Genomic DNA, 19,957 nt, shown 5'->3' on the forward strand with positions numbered 1-19,957 from the left:
TTTACTAAATAAAAATTAAAAAAAGAATTCTCAATATTGACTGTTTATAATTGAATTAGCATGGTATGGTTTAGCATCTATTTTAGAGAGTGAGAGAAATACACAGGAAGGTGAGGGCTTTATAAAAGGGAGAATGGGTTTAGAAAAGTGAGCAGGGAATTCCGTACCAGGCAGAGAACAGACTAGGAGCCACGTGCGAGAAATCCACGGGCCAGAATAGCCACAGGTAGCTCAGAGTCCATAGGAAAAAACAGAAGGAGAAGCGGCCAAAGGCTGTGTGCCCTCTCGGGCTCAGGAGAGCGAGAGTAAGGCCTGAGCATTCCATGCCTTTTATTCACTTCCAAAAGGGAGTGGTTAGGTAGTCTGATTGGCAAGTGGGCATATACAGGTAAGATCAGGCAAGGTGAGATCACACAGGGCACAGGGGTGCTTTGTTTTCCAGCTCATGAATCTAATTTAATCCTTTCTGCCTACCATATCAGTGGTTCCACTCAATGTGCAACCAAACAGTAGGCATACAGCTGTGATTATTTTCCCTAGTAAACTCAGCAATTGAAAGTAGCTATGGGTCCTACAGACATGGACATAGGGTAAGTTTCATGTATGGGCCAGTGAGAAATCAAACAAAAAATCAAGAAGGTTTAAGGTATGAACAAAGGAAGGTAAAGCAATAGACCATGAATGTTAACCAATAAGTAAGAGAAGACAGGCGGCATTTTATAAATGCAAGATAAAATGCTTTACACTTGGATCCACAGCCCTAGCATTCTGAGCAACTTTTGTTGCTGTTCTGAGGAATCTCTTCAGTTTTCAATCTCATTGTGACCTCCCAACATTCTTTTTAGTTTTCTATGAGGTTCCTACCCCTCTTCCAACTCTATCAATCATTTTATAAAATCTCTGCAGACCCTGTCTAGGATTAAATTTTGTTCTCTCTTGAAGACCATGTGCCACCTGTCACTTCAGCAAGTGAATGGTAACTACTCTTCTAATTTCCTAAAAACCATTCATTCAAGAGATGACAGATATTTGTTCCCTATAATCACAAAAACAAAGGCCAAAACATTTGCTCAACCTGCACCTTCCCATAAGCAAAGACACTACCTAAAGAAGAAAAAGAACATTGGTGCAATTAAAAAGGTATCCTATAAATTAGCTGACCCGTCTTTATTCCCTGCCCATCTCATAGGACATGAGTCATCTGGGTAATTATTAAACAATGAATGTGACATTAGCGGATCCTCATCCTCCACAACAGTACCTTGCATGTAATCATTTCTTGGTCCTTGAAAGTGGCTTTTGAGCAATCTTTGAACCTTGCGCTGTGGGGATGGCTTAAATATCAGTAAATCACAGGCAAGTTTCCACGCATTATTGATTTTCTATTGTCATTTACTCCTTTGTTATGTTTGGGGAGTTTATTATTTATAATCACAACCAAGCAAATCAACAAGGTTGCCACAAATCAACCCAGTGGCTCTCCAAATAGTTGCCACAAATTTTTCTGACCAGCTCAAGAGCTTACATGATTATATTTCATTTCTAACTTAATTTTGAAGTACACCACAGATAAACTGCTGTGATGTCAGAGATACAAAGTACTTCACTTTGAATGTACGCCTGCAGGCATTACAATAATGCATTATGAAACTACAGTGTGCCAATATTCTGTTCTCTAAGTGGTTAGTCCATAAAGGCCTTAGGTTACATTAGGCTGCATTTCTTCCAAGGTACAATGCAAGTTATCTTGTTAAGAAGAATGCATTAGAACTCTGCTAAAATATTCAATTAAGGGTCCACAAAAGTTAAGGATCTAGTGATATTAAATATGAAGAATAAATGACATATGAGGAACAGAAAGTCTCTTCTAAGATTTTTGAAGGATTATCATGAAAAGAAAAAGAAAAAAATGTAGACTTACTCTTTTATATTCCAGAAAGAGGCACCAAAACCATTAGATGGAACTTAGTAGAACACGGCATTTTAGTCAGCATAATGAGAGGAGTTTCTAGGTAATAGAAACATACAATGAGTGAGCTTTCTTAGAAGATATTGAGTTCCCTGAAATGCTTATTCTTGGAACAAACCATGAACATTCACCTTTGTTTTTAACCTTAGGCATGGTCCTTTTTTCCCTTGGACACCATACAAATATCACAATTTCCTTTTGCTGCAAAAGTATAAAATAATCTTTATATAGGAATCCATTCGTTACTGTAGATCTTTCTAAATCTCTGCAAATGGCTCTAAATGAAGGCACATGAATAAACGGAAATCAAGGGGAGACTATGGGACACCAGGAGATGGGGCCCATCCTTAGGGACCTACCCACTCAGACTCCTAACAAGAGACCTCTGTTCCTTCTTGCTAGCACCCCCACCCACACCTGCAGGTTCTCAGGGCTCGGGGCCAAGCCGAAGAAGGCACGTGAGAGGTCGACGAGGAGCTGGAGCATGGGGTCAGGAAGCAGCAAAGGAAGCTGGGAGCGGTGCTGGCAAGTATCCAGCTCCACTTGTGGTTCCCTCCTGGGGCAGAGGGGCTGGACAAGGTGCCCTGGGCGGAGGAGGGGAAGGCAGGCCTGTGCCACTGGATGGCAGTGGAGCCTGGGTTGGGGAAGTCCCCAGGAAAAGAGAGGTGAACAGTTTGGCTCCTTGGTGGAGGGGGTGGAGCCACTTTCTCCTGCACAAGTGCCAATACAGGAGTGGGAGTTGTGCACAAAACTGCAGTGAGGGAGGGTTGGGGAAGCCAGGAGTCTGTGGTTCTCAAGCTATGGGGGTGGGGGTGGGGAGAGGGGGTCCCCAGGTGAGCCAGTTGGGTTCCAGTCACACAGAGCGAGTCCCTTGTCAGTCAGAGGTTGAGAACAGGCACATCAAAGAGGTCACAGATACCTTCAGTCTTGTCCAAGTTGTGTGTGCAATTGTGGTCTCCAGGGGGTGGAGAAAGACAGAAGAGGAGGGCAAACACTTTTGAGGACATCAACTCCTCCCGCAGTTCTGAGTTCATGCACTCTACTGTGGGATTGAAGATCTCTGGCAGCTCTTAGGGAGTTCCAGAACACCTGTGGGGTCTGTCTTGATAGGATCAAAGGAGGTAGAAGGGTTGAATGCAGACGAACTGCTGGTGCTGCTGCTGCTGCTACTGTCCAACAGGGCAGAAGGCTATAGTGGCTGAGAGTCCAGTATGGTCAGGCCCTGCGGGAGGGAGCTGAGCTCACCACTGTCCTTGCTCTCAGTTCCAGGTCCACCGCTCACTGTATCTCAGCTGATGGATCGGCCACCCCCAAATGTCAGTGCTCTCCAAGACAGGGACAAGGGAGGTCAGCTGAGGACTGCTTGGCCGGGAGGCTTTCAGGGTCTGGGCTGGGGCAGGCTTGGGCAGAGGCAGAGGGGTAGAAAGAGCAGGTAGACTCTGGAGCAGACCTTCAGGTGGTGACATGGACACCATCACTGATGGGGAGCCCCACACCTGCTTATTCCCCAGAAGCACCTCTGTGGGGCCATTCACATGCTTCAAGTGAAGCCAGTACTTCTGCTTAGTGAGACCCTCTGGGATGGGCACCTCCAGGCTGGTGCCCGATGGGGCTCGGGTGGCCAGGAGCGTGTCTCCAGCAAAGCATCTGTAGATGTCCTCGTAAGTCACGTGGGCCAAGCAGCCGTTCTGAACGTCTTCTGTGACGTTCTGGGTGCTCTGCTGCACCCACACCTTCTTCTAATCCAGTTCCTGCTCCCACTGCTGCAGCTCCTCAGTCTCTGCCTGGAGCTCCATCAGCTCGTCGCAATCTCTCGATTTTTTCTGGATTTTTTGGATTTTTTTCTCAATCAGCCCAATACCTTCCAGCACGTTGGTAATATAATAAATCTGCCACTTCCGGAGCACAGCTAGGATGTTAGCTGCCAGCCTGAGGTCAAGCACACTGACCTTGGCCTCCTGCAGAAGTGACACAAACTTGGTGGTAAGAAGCCCCGGGCTTCATCCACTGCATTAGATCCTTGACTACTCACCCAGAGGAGAGAGGGCAAACATCTGCCTTCACTCTAAAAACTGCAGCTTCTGTCTGATGTGGTCAAGCTTCCCCAGCAGGGGTTCAGGGCTGTGATGTAGTAGGCTAAGCCCCGCCTATGATACCAGCATCCCGTATGGGCACTGGTTCGGGTCCCAGCTGCTTCTCTTCCCATCTAGCTCCCTGATGATGGCCTGGGAAATCAGTGGAAGATGGCTCAAGTGCTTGGGCCCCTGCACCCATGTGGCAGACCTGGAGGAAGCTCCTGGCTCCTGGCTTCAGGTCAGCCCAGCTCCTGCCATTTTGGCCATTTAGGGAGTGAGTCAGCAGATGAAATATCTTTCTCTCTGTCTCTCCCTCTCTCTGTCTTTGCTCTACCTCTTAAATAAATTAATTAAAATTCTTTTAAAAAATAAAAATAAAGATTCCTAATTGTTCACCTACCCTTTGTGCTCCCAACCAGTGCCCTTTCATAATTTCCATTTTTATTTCTCAGTTTATTCACAAACACATTGAGTGTGTATCATGCATTAAGTAATCAGAGCACTTAGTGATGGAAAGGTAAATGAATATTTATAAAAATTGTTAAGACATTAAATACAAGTCTATTTTATAAGATTTAAGACAAGTTCAGAAAAAAACTTACTGGTGGTGGCAAGGATGGAGTTAATGAATCAGAGACGGCTTTCCAGTGAATTTTATTTATTTAAGTAAAAGTTATGCATTTATTTTATTTGAAGAGAAAGAGAAAGAGCGAGACAAAGAGAGAGAGAGAGAGAGAGAGAGAGAAACTCCCATCCTCCCACCCACTAGTTAACTCCCCAAATATCTGCATTAGCCAGAAGTATACCAGGCTAAAGGTAGAAACTGGAAACTCAGGGGTCTATCACAATGGTGTCAATAACCCAACTACTTGAGCTGTCACTGCGGCCTCCTAAGGTATACATTAGCAAGAAGCTGGAATCAGGACCAGAACAAGGACTTGGGTCCATGCACTCTGATATGGGATGTGAGAGTTCCAAGTAGTGTCTTCCTGCATCAAACAGTGGCCCCAAAGTGTCATGGGAGCTGAGATTGTAATGGAAGATAAGATTAGAATCTTGACAAATGCAGATTTTTAGGCAAATCCATAAAATATGAGATAAGAAGGAACATTCAGATTAACAGAGGAGAATAAAGTAAAAATACTTAAAAATCTTTGGGTGATTATTATTTAAAGAGTATTCTAAGTCCATACATGTACCAATTAACATAAGCCAGAATCCTGTATTTTATCATTAGTTTTATCATATTCCTATTACAGATGAGAAAACCATGTTACATAACATTTAAGAAAGGCTTAAAGGTCCTATCTAGAATACGCATCCATATTCCTTTACTAGAACTTGAGCTCTTGACCACTGTATTCAACTTTTTGTTCTTGTGTGTTCAAAGAGGAATGCAAATAGGATCATAGGTTCTGTGATATCAATAGGTCTTGAGTTTCTACCTTGAGAGTAAATATCTAAGCAATTTTAAGTACTGGAAAGATGATATCAGATTTTAATTTCTACATTTTGCCCCTAGACAGGAATGAAAATTATAAAAAAAATTTCTTTATTTATTTTTAATTTATTTTATTTGAGAGGTTGAAGGTGAGAGAGTGAGCTTTCTGTCCACTGTTTCACTCCCCAAATGCCCTAAATAGCCAGGGTTGGGCCAATCTCAAGCCAGGATCCAGAAACTCAAACTGGGTCTCACACATGCATGGCAAAGACCCAAGTACATGAGTCATTACTTGATGCCTCCCCATGTGTGTCTTAGCAGGAAGCTGCAATCAGAAGTAGAGCTAGGACTTGAAAAGGGGCTCCAATATGGGATGTGAGTACCTCTGCAGCATCTTAGCCACTGCCCCAAAGGCCTGCTTCAGGAAGAGGGTGGAGTGGAGAAGACCAGGGATCTCAGAGAAGAGAATGTCATCATTGAAACACAGCAATGCATGAGTCACTATGAGAATGACCATGGAAGAAAGGGTTAAGTGCTGTTCAGAAGAAAGGATGAATAGAATCATTGGAGACTGAGGAATAAGCAGACAACTTGGTACCTCACACCAGAGACCAGGTGGGAAGACAACAAATGTGGACTAGGAAAAAAGAACATTAATTTGTTTATGGATGTGTTGACATTGGGTTTCCTGTAGTGCGGATGAAGCCACATGGAGTAATCCTGTACATAGTAAAAACTGTCACAAACAAAGGTCAGGAAAATGGCTTTTTTCGAATGAGATGATTCCAGTTTGCTGATGGTGAAGCATTTCCTTATGACCACAATTGTTGACTTCATTTTACTCTGTGACCTTGTCTTTTATGCTATAAGTGGAAAACCTTGTCAAATTCTACAAAGGCCATTTTCAGCTCTGCCTAAGCACCCCTCATGCAGAGTAAAACTCATGAGTGTAAACATCACACTGTCAGTACACAAATGAGCCCTATACAGGAATCCAGTCTGCCATTTGTTCTCTTGAGAAATTCATTGAGAGTGAAGAAGTACAAAGCTATTAAAGTTATATAAAAACACATAATTATTCACTACTCCCATCTTCCATAATTCAGTTAAATGTCTCAGTTCTCCACTCACTATACTTGGATTGTGTGGGAATTTTTATTTATGTAGTTATGAAAGTATTTCTCTTCATTGACCAGATCTTTCTTGTATGCATGCTTCAGATCATTTCCTTCCTTCCTTCCTTCCTTCCTTCCTTCCTTCCTTCCTTCCTTCCTTCCTTCCTTCCTTCTCTCTCTCTCTCTCTCTCTCTCTCTCTCTCTCTTCATCTGTGGTAACTTGGCTTAATGAGGAAGTTCATTCTTCTCAACAGTTTTGATGTGATTCTTTGTGTTGCTCAAGGAGTAGAGTGTTATTATATAGCCACCCTGAATTATACTTACAGCAAAATATATTTAAAATAAGTTTCTATTACTTAATTGATGACTGTATATCAGAATTCCAGGGAGATGCAAAAAAAAAAAAAAAAATGTGTTCCCGGTTTTGTAATCCTATCCCTTTATAAAATGCCACTTAGGTGTTCTAATTATAATACGTTTGGGAAACCATTAGTTTATGATTATATTTCCTCATTTAATAAAATTATTACATTTCAAAAATATAATGAAGACATTGTTAGCTTCTTAGTTCCCTTGCTAACCCTTTAAATGGCTACTCTTCCACAAACCACTGAGAATATTTTCCCTATCTCCTTTGCTGGCACTATTTCCTACACTTCTTTAGATGTAAGAATTCTTCGTGATGCTGACCTTGGTTCTATATTTTTTCCTCTTTGCTGAATAGCTGTAGATACTTTTGTGATTTCACCTGTCACCTCTAGGCTGATGGTTTGGAAATTGAAACCTCACGATAGTCAAACAGAATGGTGGTGAAGAGTATCAAACATTCATGTATAAGGGCAGAGTGCTTTAAGGAGAGGACACTTTAAAAATCTCTTTCTTCTGAATTCTTCTATTTTATTTCCTTCTGGAAAGAGAAAATTCTCTTTTAAAATCCCTGGAATCTTTTCTTGCAGAACATTTGACAATTTATACTTTTGAATTTGTTTGCAAATGAGATTATAGGATAACATAGTGTTTGAAGAACTTACATAACATTGAATTATTATTTTTAGACAGAAAAGGAAACTGTATTTATCTCTGATTAACTTGGTGGCAATATATTTGAATTACTAGATGGATTTTGAAATACACAGGGTCAGGGGAAATTGATGATTGCCTCAAGGTTCTATTTTCCTCAAACAGAAAATGAGATAATAGAAGGAGATCTCAAGGTGGAAATGCATCCCTACAGTGATGAGAACTCTTAATGACATCTACATGGTGTGTCCCTAAAATGCAGATTTAAGAATGTCATTCCAATGAGATGTATGCACTACAGGGCAGGGAAATTCACTTTACATTCACCAGTGTACCCCAAGCACAATTAGCAGTTCCTAGCATGAAGTAGACTCACAGAAAACATTTGCTGAAATGGAATAAATGCCCTTTCTTTAAAAATCTCCTTGCAAGGCATAAATCCAACACTGAGTAGTCTAGCATGCAAGATGCCTTTGACTGCCTCCAACTATTTTGACAGTCTCATTTTAATGCACATCTTTACAAATTTCAACCAAACTTCAGAAACTGCTCACATTTCCCCGAAGTTGCCTTCTTTTTAATGAAAATTAAACTTCATACTTTTTGTGTTAAAAACATACTGTGTTTCATTCACCTGTACTTTCTGAGTACAAAACAGTTAAGGTGGCATCACCCTTGACTTTAAAGGATGGATAGTCTAGAAGAGATTGGAGACATAGAGATCAAAAACAATCATAAGGAAAGGAACACAGACCTCATGAAAGGGGCCTACAGGGACTCAGGAAAGAAAACAGATTTGGATGCCTACGAAAGGCTTTCTCGAGGAAGGGTACTTCAGCTGACACCTGAAAATTTTGAAAGCTTTTTATAAATCTTTTATAAATAGACCAGGGGAAGGGCCATCTATTGAATTTCTGAGGTCTGAGGCAAAATGAGAATCCAGGATCCTTCGTTCAAAAAACAGGAAAGCATGCCTCCTGATAAAGGTACTAATACGTTAATCTCTTCCTTGTCATCCATAGTTTCTCTCTCAACTGATTACAGTGCTTTTATTTGCTATTTGATGCCACTATATCTAAAAGAAATTTAAAAATTTAATAATTAGCATTAACATATCCCTTTTTCTCATTGTACAACATCAAACTTGATTGCAAATACAAGAACATTTAACTCATATGAAAATCATTGAGGGGACCGGGGCTGTGGCGTAGCAGATAAAGCCACTGCCTGCAGTGCCAGAATCCCATATGGGCACCAGTTTGAGTCCCAGCTGCTCTACTTCTGATCCAACTCTCCGCTATGGACTGGGAAAGCAGTGGAAGGTGGTCCAACTCCTTGGGCCCCTGCACCCAGCTGGGAGACCTGGAAGAAGCTCCTGACTCCTGGCTTCAGATAGGCAGAGCTCTGGTTGTTGCAGCCAACTGGGGAGTGAATGAGAAGATGGAGGACCTCTCTCTCTCTCTCTCTGCCTCTCTTTCTCTGACTGTGTAACTCTGACTTTCAAGTAAATAAATAAATCATTTTTTTAAAAAAGAAAATCATTGAAGTTGAAAAATTGGTTTCCAAATGTTTGTTCATGTATGTGTATTTTGTTTTTTCACCAAAAACTGGAAATGTTTCAGACAGCAAACTAACGCTACCATTTTTACTTCATGTCTTGAAAAATGTCTATTTTACCAACACTCTACTTCTAGCTTACTGATGGGTAAAAAATGATTTAAGATAAAAAGAGCTATCTTATTTTTTCCCTGTCCTTCTACTTCATTGTTTTCAGCAATTTCTGGCTCCCAATGAATTGTATCCTTTAAGGGACCCCAATCTTCCTGCTTACTCAATCACAAATGTACTTCTCTTGACATATTTTCCATCTTGCTGGGTTCCCATGCATTCTGCAAACCAGAATTCTGTGTACAGAAGGTGTCAGGAACTATCTACGCACATGGGTCAGTGAGGAGCAGTGAACAAGACTATTACTCCTTGTCTCCTGTGCTCAAATGCACGCTTCTTTTTTCCTTCAACCTTCACTTACAGAATATAAGTTCAAAGATAAAATTATTAAAAAACATCAATGTGGTAGAAGCAGAGCATTAAACAGAGTTTAATTTCCTCATGAGTGTGGACCCACCACTAATGCACAAATGAAATAATCTGAAGCCAGATCAAGCCAGAGACAAGAGAGAACAGAGCATGTTGGGAACTTTGCTTTATTTAGAATGGTTGTGAAGTGGGATTCGTAGGGTCCAGTTTTTTTTTATATTATTTATTTATTTTCATCGTACTGCCTTCCATGAGAAGAAGCACAGATACAAATATGGTGCGCAAAGTGATAGTGTTTATTTAACGGATGAGACAGCAGAGACACAAACACACGTGTGCATAGTGAAGGAGTAGAGTGAACCAGAGGGAGAAAAGGAGTGAGAGAGGAGAAGGCAGAGAGGGCAGAGAGAAGGGGAGGAGTTCAGAATCTCCTTTAGTCTTGGTCTTCAAAACAAGAGGAAAGAACCCCTCCAAGCACCTCCTTTTATGAGGTAATGTGGTCGCTTGCAAATTTTATGACACCTCCATAAAATTCCACATGGAGCTTAATGCACATATTTACATGGCGACTTTCCCCCAGATCCCAGATGAAAATACAGCATCCCAGGAAAGAAAGTATTCTGACTGACAAGTAGGATGGAATTACATGAGCTGGGTGTGATGGGGGTGGCTTGTTGCTTGTAGTTTGTGGGCAGTGTAAGGAGATCTCCATGAGGATGGAGATTTTGAACACAAGTCACTGAGTCACTACTGACTTCTGTGATGTGAAATAGACTTTTCAGCACAAGTCATCTGAAGATTTTAGCTGAATCTGCAAATTTCCATGACTGGCCTTGCTTTCCATTGTTCACCCTCCTCATTTCCCTCCCCACTTGGGGGGTGATTACTGACCTATCTTCTTCCTGCTGGTTCTGAGACATTGTAAGGGTGTGTGCTAGACTGCCTTCTGTCTCCATACATCCTCCCCAGGGAATCTCATTCATCTCAGAGACATCTGGCTCAGACTTCTTACCAGAGCACTGAGGCAATTCAGCAGGTGCCCACTGGATGTTTTTCACAAATGTCTCAAATTGTTTGTCTCCTCCTGACCACCCCTTTCCCAGGGCGATCTTTATCAGCATCCAGTTCTTTACTCTCTAAAACTTGGCATACTTTTTAATTCCAATCTGTTGAATTAACACTTTAATCTTTAAAAGTCTGCATATGTCATGCAGGTTTCGTTTCCACCTTTCCAGATTAAGCCTGTCATATGATCTCTTATTTCCATCTGTCCCCTTGTTCCTTGCTTTAATTCATATTTTACACAAGGATTAGAGGGCCATTAAAAAACAGAATCTGATAACATCACTCACCTGTTTAAGATGTCTTCAATGCTTTGCAAGCTCCTAAGATAAAATACAAGTTTTGCAAGCTGGTTTAAAAAAAAACAGCATTACTCAGCCTTGAGTGGCAATTTCCTGACCTTGATGATTTGGAATCTAGATTCTTCTTCTGTGTGATTTCAACAAGCCATTTAATTATTTGTACCTTAGCTTCATTCTCTCTAAAATGGAGATAATTTATATGTCCTTCATAGTATTGTTGGAAAATTCAAAGAGCTAATATACGTCAATACAAAACATTACGTAATTTATTGTAAGGTTGTTTAATTAGTCAACTAATTCTGGGTAATAAACAAACTCAAAATCCTGATAAGAAGCAGCACTCAGAGGTATGAAGGTTGGCAGATGGTTCGATTTGGTTATGAGTCTCTGTCTGTTGGATTCAGACTGCAGACCCACCTCGTGTATGCACTCTGGAACTCAGACTGAAGATGCATTTGTCAGCTGAACATGTAGAAGATGCTACTAAATACCAGGCTTAAGATTTCCACTGTGTCCTGTCTAGGCCTTTCAGTGACCAAAGCAGGTCCAGGGCCAAGACACAATGGTGAGGGAGGAAGTGGGGGGACTTATATCCTTCTTTTGAAGTTGCCACAATTGATATAATTAGTAGTTTCTGAATAATAAACTAATTTATTATAAAAATAAATTATTATTATAATAATAATTTTAATGTTCATATATCCCTAAGCATCTATAAGCTGTTGGTAGAATCAAAGAATTAGTGAGTGGTATCCAATGGTATTTATTGGTGACATTGTTTGTGAGTTTCAGAGATTTCATATAATGTAAAGTCAGGCCCTCCTGAGATAGTAGCTGAGTAATAAATGAAAGGCCCCAGAGAACAAAGTAGAGTATTAGTAGGAACTGTGGGGCAATTTAAAGCCTCAAGTCAATGGCTGACATTTAAGACAAGTGTCCAAATCAGAGGTCAATCTGAGTTCTCTTTTTAAGGCTGACACCAATCAGCATGAGAAACAGACACTAAGAAGATAATGAAGGCATTTGAGCTGATGATAGCCTGGCCAAATCAGGACTGACTTTCATTATGGAAGTTATATAGTAAAAATCATAACTAAGAAGGGTTCAATATAGTCAAGCCCAAAACTGGTGATAGAAATGGTCTATTAGGAGAACAAAAAGATTAAGGTCAAAGAAGGTCATAATCAGTTCAGGATATTAATGTAAGAGAAACTACATCACTTAAGAGTAAGTATGTGAACAGTGAGCATGCTAAAAGTCAAGACCTTTCCACCAATGGATGTAATATTATTGAATGGAATAGAACCAGGAGAGGACCTAAAGGACAGATGTGAATTAATAAGGGTAACGTTTTCATAAAATTATCTTTGATGTGCCAGGCAATGATGCAAGAACTTTGCACAAATTATACTACATTTTCTTCATAGCATCCCTACAATGTGCAATTTTTTACCACTTTACCCATGAGATATACAAGGCTCAAGTTCCAAACCATTACCATGGTAATATTGCTGGTAGTGTGCTGCTAAGATAAAACAGAAAACCAGGGTCTGTCTGTACCAATGCCATCTAATGATCCAACGACACTTACCCTGGCAATGACTTTGACAGGGCAATTAATGTCCATATGTGTACCCAAGGCTTAGGAGTGCAATAATTCTCCTTATTTTTGGCTTAACCCTAGGGAATATTCTATCAATTGCTATGTCTCCCTGCTAGCTTCGGGAAGGGTACCCTGAACCAGCTGACAGAAAATAACAGAAGTCTATAGTTAAAAGACACTGAGTAAAAGTAACTTCCAATTTTTGATACAGGACTTCTTATCTACTAGATCAATTACATGCTTAACCCATCAGGGACAATCAAATACCACTTTGTCACTGCAGGTGGCTTCAGTGGGATTTGAAAGGGACATATATTTGATTTTCATAGAAAATTGTACAGGTTTACTGATGTGCTCCCTAATGAAATCATCAAGAGAAATATTTGGTTTATTAATGGATATATGTTCAATTCCCTTGAATTCATTTATATTATCAGAATCTTACATTATCAAACTACCTGATATAATATTCTCAATATGATCTTTCAGGATAATTAATCTCTGTATTTGTCCAACAACTGTGCTCTAATAGGAAAAATCTTGGGTTTTAAAAACACAAAAGTTTAAAACATAAATGGCAAATCATCTACAAAAGCTAAACAGTGGAGTGAAATTGTAATGAAGGATTATCCATATTGGGTATAGCTATCACTTTGCAGCTCAGAATCTTTGATTTTTTTCTTCTTCAGACAATTCTAGTTGAAGTGAGTGGTGATAATATTAATAATGATCATAATAATCATAATAATAGCATAATAAATAAAACATCAACTCATAATTATAAAATACTTGCTATAGACTAGTATTTGAAAGTACCTGTCCCAGAGTTCCTAAGTAATTTAACTTGGATACTGCTGGTATTATAAATTTTCCCTTTTCAAACTAATGATTGACAACTTGATCCTAGATTATATAATATTTATGGATTCTACTATAAATTGTGTTACTTCAATTTTCCAACAGTCAGGAGACAAGAAAGTAAGGTCTCCAATTTTGTGCGCAATAGAGAATAAAAATTTCATTTTCTATGTCTCTCAGTCTAAAAGGAAGTGAATCTTCCACATAACTTAAGCCCTGTCTCTGTGTTGTGTCAGTGAGGGAGTATGATTGTCTCTAGGGTTTACACAGCTTCTAGAGTGCATGGGACTGAAAATGCTTTCCTTAATATTTCCAGCTTTGGAAATCATTGAGAATTTACCCAATATGTCTTTTTGATGAAATTTTTCATATTAAGCTAAGTTACATATAAACTTTTTATTCTCTACAAATCTTTTGTATCAACTATATATTGCTGCAAGCATCAGTTAGGATTCAGTGAGACTAGCAAAATGAGTAAGACATATTAAAGAGTTTTGATACAAGGAGATGGCTTATACAATTATGGAGCAAGAAAGTCTCCGTTCAGCAGTGTCTCCATGCATGATGATGGACTTTGAAGTCTGTGGAGCAGGAAGTCAGAAACAGTGGGCACCAGAAGAGGACTGTAACTAGGACAGATGGAAACCTGTGACTGTACTTGTTATCTCTGACTCTGGTGATGTGGAAACCCTACCAAAGCTAGGACTCCTTGACATAGAGCTAAACATATATATATGACTCAGCATCCTTAAAAATCAAAGGAGAAGCCTGGCAATATAGAGAAAGTTTAGCCTCAGAGGCTGTTTCATGCCAAAGAGGTAAATCAGCAGATATGGAAAAATGTGTGTCAGTGTCAAGTTGTTAATTATTTCCATTTTATCTTCCTAATACTGCATTATTCTCTCCTGTGGCCAGTGCTAGTAGGGGGCGTGGAGGAAGGGCAATGCCTTAATGTTTAAATCAATTTGGCGAGGCTGACACATTGCAGAGCCACTCTGTTAGATGAGTACCCTTTAATACACAATGGATTAAAATTGTAAGGTAACTATAGTAATTAAAACCATTACCATTTCTCTTGATTCAGTGGGATTATGTGTTCAATTATCTGGCCTGGGATAACTTGGCTGCAGCTTTATGATCTAGAATGATCTTACCTGTTTTGGGTCTGAACTAGATGGCTGCTCGATGGGACTTAAAGCACTATGAAAGTTTGAAGTTTGATATTAGCATTATAGTTGATAGTGATGTTTCGGAAGTGAATCTGGAGGATAAAGAAAATGAGAAAATGTATAGGTGCTCTGTGAACCACACTTCTAACTCTGAGAAAACAGTTACATAAGAATGGTAAGGAAAACTGTGGCTGGCACCACAGCTCAATAGGCTAATCCTCCGCCTGCGGCGCCGGCACCCCGGGTTCTAGTCCTGGTCGGGGAGCCGAATTCTGTCCCGGTTGCCCCTCTTCCAGCCCAGCTCTCTGCTATGGCTCAGGAGGGCAGTGGAGGATGGCCCAAGTGCTTGGGCCCTGCACCCGCAAGGGAGACAAGGAGAAGCACCTGGTTCCTGGCTTCGGATCAGCACAGCACACTGGCCACAGCGGCCATTGGGGGGTGAACCAACGGAAAAAGGAAGACCTTTCTCTATGTCTCTCTCTCTCACTGTCCACTCTTCCTGTCAAAAAAAAAATGAAAAAAAAAAAAAAGAATGGTAAGGAAAACTGTGAGGAAGATTGAAGTGATTTAGATTTGAGCAGCAGATACTAAGAATTCCCAGTAGTGATAAGCCTACTGAGCTCCAGGTTTTAATTTTTTAATATTAAATAAATGAGAGCTCCTTAGAAAAATTACTGATTGCAGATCTCTGGCTGGAAAAATGAGTATAAAGCAAGAGTAGGACATCTTTTTCCAGAAAGCATAGAAACTATTGAATTCTGATGGGAGCATGTCAAGTAGATAGAAGTTACTTTGAGGTTTAAACTCTAGCTAAATACCGAACAACTTGAAAATTAACAATTATTATCAGCAAAAAATTACAACAAAACATTATAATATGTGGAAGTTAAAAATCTAGAAGTCCACATACATACATAAACAGTGGGATGGGGTGCTGGGAGGAGAAGGTAAATTTCATCTTCATTAAGATGACCGCCTACAAATGTGAAAGGAGTCAGAATCGGAAGGGCATCTCACCTTGATTATATATCAATATCATTTGATTACACACCCTTTATTATTTCCATCAACTGATTTACTAAGAGATATGAATGGCATAAACATATTGTATTTTGACTGTGGAGCAAGGGACAGTTTTCCAAATTATTGCACCAACATGTTTACCTTGGGAAGACAATTCCTTTGAGCTCATATCTTTGTCATATCTACCTTTAATACCTGGTAACACATCTCAGAATTACTAGTATTTTAAATGAGATGGTATATGTAAAAGTTTTATATGATACCAGGCAAATATAAACTATTATCTATGAGGACCACAACATCAAGTTAAGAAGTATAAGTGAAACATTTGTCCATGAATAAACTTCATAATGATCTGAGCACCCAGAAGAGACCATCATGAATATTTAAAAGTTTGTCATGTCTTTAGTCTTTCTTTATAACCCCTTTCTTGATTTTTTTCTCTTATATTCTCCTTCACATATAGACAATACTGAGTTGGGCACCATTACAGAATGTACATCAATAGAAAGAAATTAATCTGAGAACATAAGAAGAATTCTTTCTTTCCCTTTCCACCCTGGCAATTTCTACTTTGGTGTTGTGCAATGCATTACAGGGGAAGATTCTGCTGAGCTCAGGCAGTTCACACAGGCAAAGAGTAACCTGCAAATCAGTAGTCTCTTGCAGCCACCCAGAAGTTCCTGATTGCTAGTGATGATAGATGAACCTATATCAAACCTTCCATGTTCATTTCAAAGTGTTGAGTAGTTCTATTTCTGTTTTGCTTGACCAGTGTTTTGTTCCTGGTCAAGAAATGCAGTGGCAGGAGGTTTCTTGATCTGCTATGTACTTTCTCTTATAATTTCTTTATTTCTGATACTTGCTTGTGGTGCAAAAATATATATATATATAGTCACTTCCACATCAATATTTGAAATTTCAGAAATCAACAATGTGCCAGCAACTAGAAAACATGTAATTGGGTGGAACGTCTTTGTTGTGCTTCGATATTTCAATAATAAAGGAAAGAATAAAATAATTGAGTGCAGTCAGTTCCCCTCCAGTGGTAAGACAGAAAATTGTATTTCAGAGGAAAGCATTATAACCATACACACTGAGTCGTCAAAATTTAATCTTCTTATTGCTGGAACTATTTGCAATGAACAAAGAATCCTTACGCTCTAATATGCTATTTGAACTCTTAGCTTGATTTTATCAAAACTGATCTATACATGAGCTCTTATGAAAGATGAATCAAGGAGATACCCATGACAGTTTTGTACACTTTGATTGGCTTGGCAAGTCAGAGATAGTTTTCTGTCTCAGATGCATTTTCTGCATATACTCTTGAGGGATTAATCTTTTATAAAAGACTTCTTTTATCCTACTCTTGTGATTCGATCTTTTCAGCTGGCCATTCTTGTCTTCGTATTTGAAGCTAAAGTAACCTACCTCTTGCTCAGGCTTGGTTATCCAAATGTATTATGGCTCTCAAGCTGAGCTAATCACTTCAGGCTCTACTTCTCTTGCTTTTTCCCTGAGATGTCAATTCAATTCTTCCTTTTATAGCTTCTATGTATAAAGCCTGGTTGACCATAGGCTGGCGCCGCGGCTCACTAGGCTAATCCTCTGCCTTGCGGAGCCGGCACACCGGGTTCTAGTCCCGGTCGGGGCGCCGGATTCTGTCCCAGTTGCCCCTCTTCCAAGCCAGCTCTCTGCTGTGGCCAGGGAGTGCAGTGGAGGATGGCCCAGGTACTTGGGCCCTGCACCCCATGGGAGACCAGGAGAAGCACCTGGCTCCTGCCATCAGATCAGCGTGGTGTGCCGGCCACAGCACGCCGGCTGCGGCAGCCATGGAGGGTGAACCAACGGCAAAGGAAGACCTTTTTCTCTGTCTCTCTCTCTCTCTCACTGTCCAGTCTACCTGTCAAAAAAAAAAAAAAAAAAAAAAAAAGCAAAAAGCCTGGCTGACCAACATATGGTAAAACAAACTTGCTTACAATTTGGTATATTATCCTCCAAGAATTTCCATGGCAATAACTGCTCTAGATGTATTATTACCATTCTGTAAGGATGCATAAGCATAACTACTGCATGATAGAGCTGAGATTCAAACCAGACTGGCTATCTTGCACAAGTGGAGCTGCAGTCCTAGGCTCCACCAATTAACCATGAAGGATTTCTCCAAAATTGGTGTCAACAGAGATCAAGTGGAAAATTTATACACATATCCTATCTAGCAGCAGCACCCAGCACTTTCTCTGCTGGAAGGGTGTCAGAGGAGGGCAGCTAAGACAAGGTTTAAATTAAATCCAGAGTCTCCTAACAAAATCCTCAAAATAGGCTCATTTCACTCTCCTTACCAAGAATCAGGAAAATCTCAAATTGGGTTTAAAAAGGCAATCAACAGAATGGTACTCCAGCATGACAGATATTTAGAATTACATGTCAAGAATCTTAAAGAAGAGTTGGGAGCACAGAAATATAGCAAATTTGAATTAAAAACAATAGAAAACCAGAACAACAGAGAGAAAAGATAGAAAAGAAGCATGAAGTCTCAGAGATCTGTGGGATTACAGCAAATGATCTTATGTTCATGTCTTCAGAGAACAAGCAGTAAAAGAAGGAGCCTTAAAAAGCATCTCAATGAAACAATAACTGATTTAGTGAAGACACACATCATCAGACTTATGAAACTAGTCAAATCCCAAATTGAAAAAGTCCAAAGAAATCTACTTCAGGTTTTACCATAGACAAACTTTTGTAAGTTAAAAACACAGGTGAAATGGCAGAATCAGTCAGCAGTAAGTGGCGGTTTACCTAGAGGGAAATACATTTCTAGAAAAAAAAAAAAGACATAACATTGAGGATATTGAAGACATTAAAGGGATAGTGAGATGACAGAGGTAAAACTACTGAAGTGTCAGCTCAGTTGTCTGAAATACAGTCGGTACAATATGCAATAAGAACATATCCCTTAAAAGTTTAAACTCTAATCAGATGAGTCCTGCTTATTGTGTATCAGGTGCTGCTTTATGCACGTTCACGTGTAAGCAGTCACTTAACCTTCACACAATCCATTCGTTATTGTTCTGGTGTCTCCTGATGAGGAAGTGTGTGGCTAAATACAGGTAAGTAATATAGTCCAAGATCACATGTCTAGGCCGGCGCCGCGGCTCACTAGGCTAATCCTCCACCTAGCGGCGCTGGCACACCGGGTTCTAGTCCCAGTCGGGGCGCCGGATTCTGTCCCGGTTGCCCCTCTTCCAGGCCAGCTCTCTGCTGTGGCCCGGGAAGGCAGTGGAGGATGGCTTGGGCCCTGCACCCCATGGGAGACCAGGAGAAGCACCTGGCTCCTGCCTTCGGATCAGCGTGGTGCACCGGCCACAGCGCACCAGCCGTGGCGGCCATTGGAGGGTGAACCAACGGCAAAGGAAGACCTTTCTCTCTGTCTCTCTCTCACTATCCACACTGCCTGTCCAAAAAAAAAAAAAAAAATCAGACGTCTAGAAAATGTCCACCTCAGGGTGTATGAGTCTGTTTAGTTCTGGGATTTATTATTGGAGTTCTGTATCACATTGTTCCTCTGTCATCTTGCATTCAACAGAGACTTCCATCAATCCTAAGTGAGAGCTGAGTGATGTGCCTGCTAAGGGTCCTGACGCGTACATGGTCTACAGGCACAGTGGAGGTTGGGAGAGGGAGAGAAATCTTCTAAGCTCTGAAATCTGGAGTCCACAGAAATAGCCATGAGTAACTCCCATAGATTGAAATAGCTGCTGAAATGAGGGGGTACAGGCAGTGGAAGAGGTAGCACTAAGCATCAAGCTGCATTAAGAATGCACTGGAGGGTGCATGGTATCTTACATTGCAGGAAGCCAGAAAAATACATAGATATTCCTAGCTCTGGAATCGCATAAATGGGTTGAAAATTGGCAATTATTGTGCTGTGAGGTCAGATTCAAAATTAAGGATTGAGAGATAAGAGAAAGCAATGTAGAATTTTGGAATGAGGTATGTGCTTCATCATAACTTATTTTTTATTTTTTAATTTTTTTTATTTTTAACTTTTATTTAATGAATATAAATTTCCAAAGTACAGCTTATGGATTACAATGGCTTCCCCTCCCCCATAATGTCCCTCCCACCCACAATCCTCCCCTTTCCCACTCCCTCTCCCCTTCCATTCACATCAAGATTCATATTTTTTATTAAAAAAAAAAAAAAGCCATTGCTGGGGCCAGCACTGTGGTATAGAAGGTAAAGCCATCACCTGTGATGTCAGCATCCCATACATGTGT

The 19,957-nt window shown here is 40.3% G+C and overlaps 1 pseudogene; it reads right to left on the bottom strand.

Annotated features, from left to right (window-relative positions):
- Positions 1–2,847: 2,847 nt before the first annotated feature.
- The window catches only part of LOC100359027 (transcription factor E2F4 pseudogene), a 191,499-nt pseudogene continuing 174,389 nt past the window's right edge, over positions 2,848–19,957 (bottom strand).

This window comes from Oryctolagus cuniculus, chromosome 6 (assembly GCF_964237555.1).
Source record: "Oryctolagus cuniculus chromosome 6, mOryCun1.1, whole genome shotgun sequence".
NCBI classification, from domain to species: Eukaryota; Metazoa; Chordata; class Mammalia; order Lagomorpha; family Leporidae; genus Oryctolagus; species Oryctolagus cuniculus.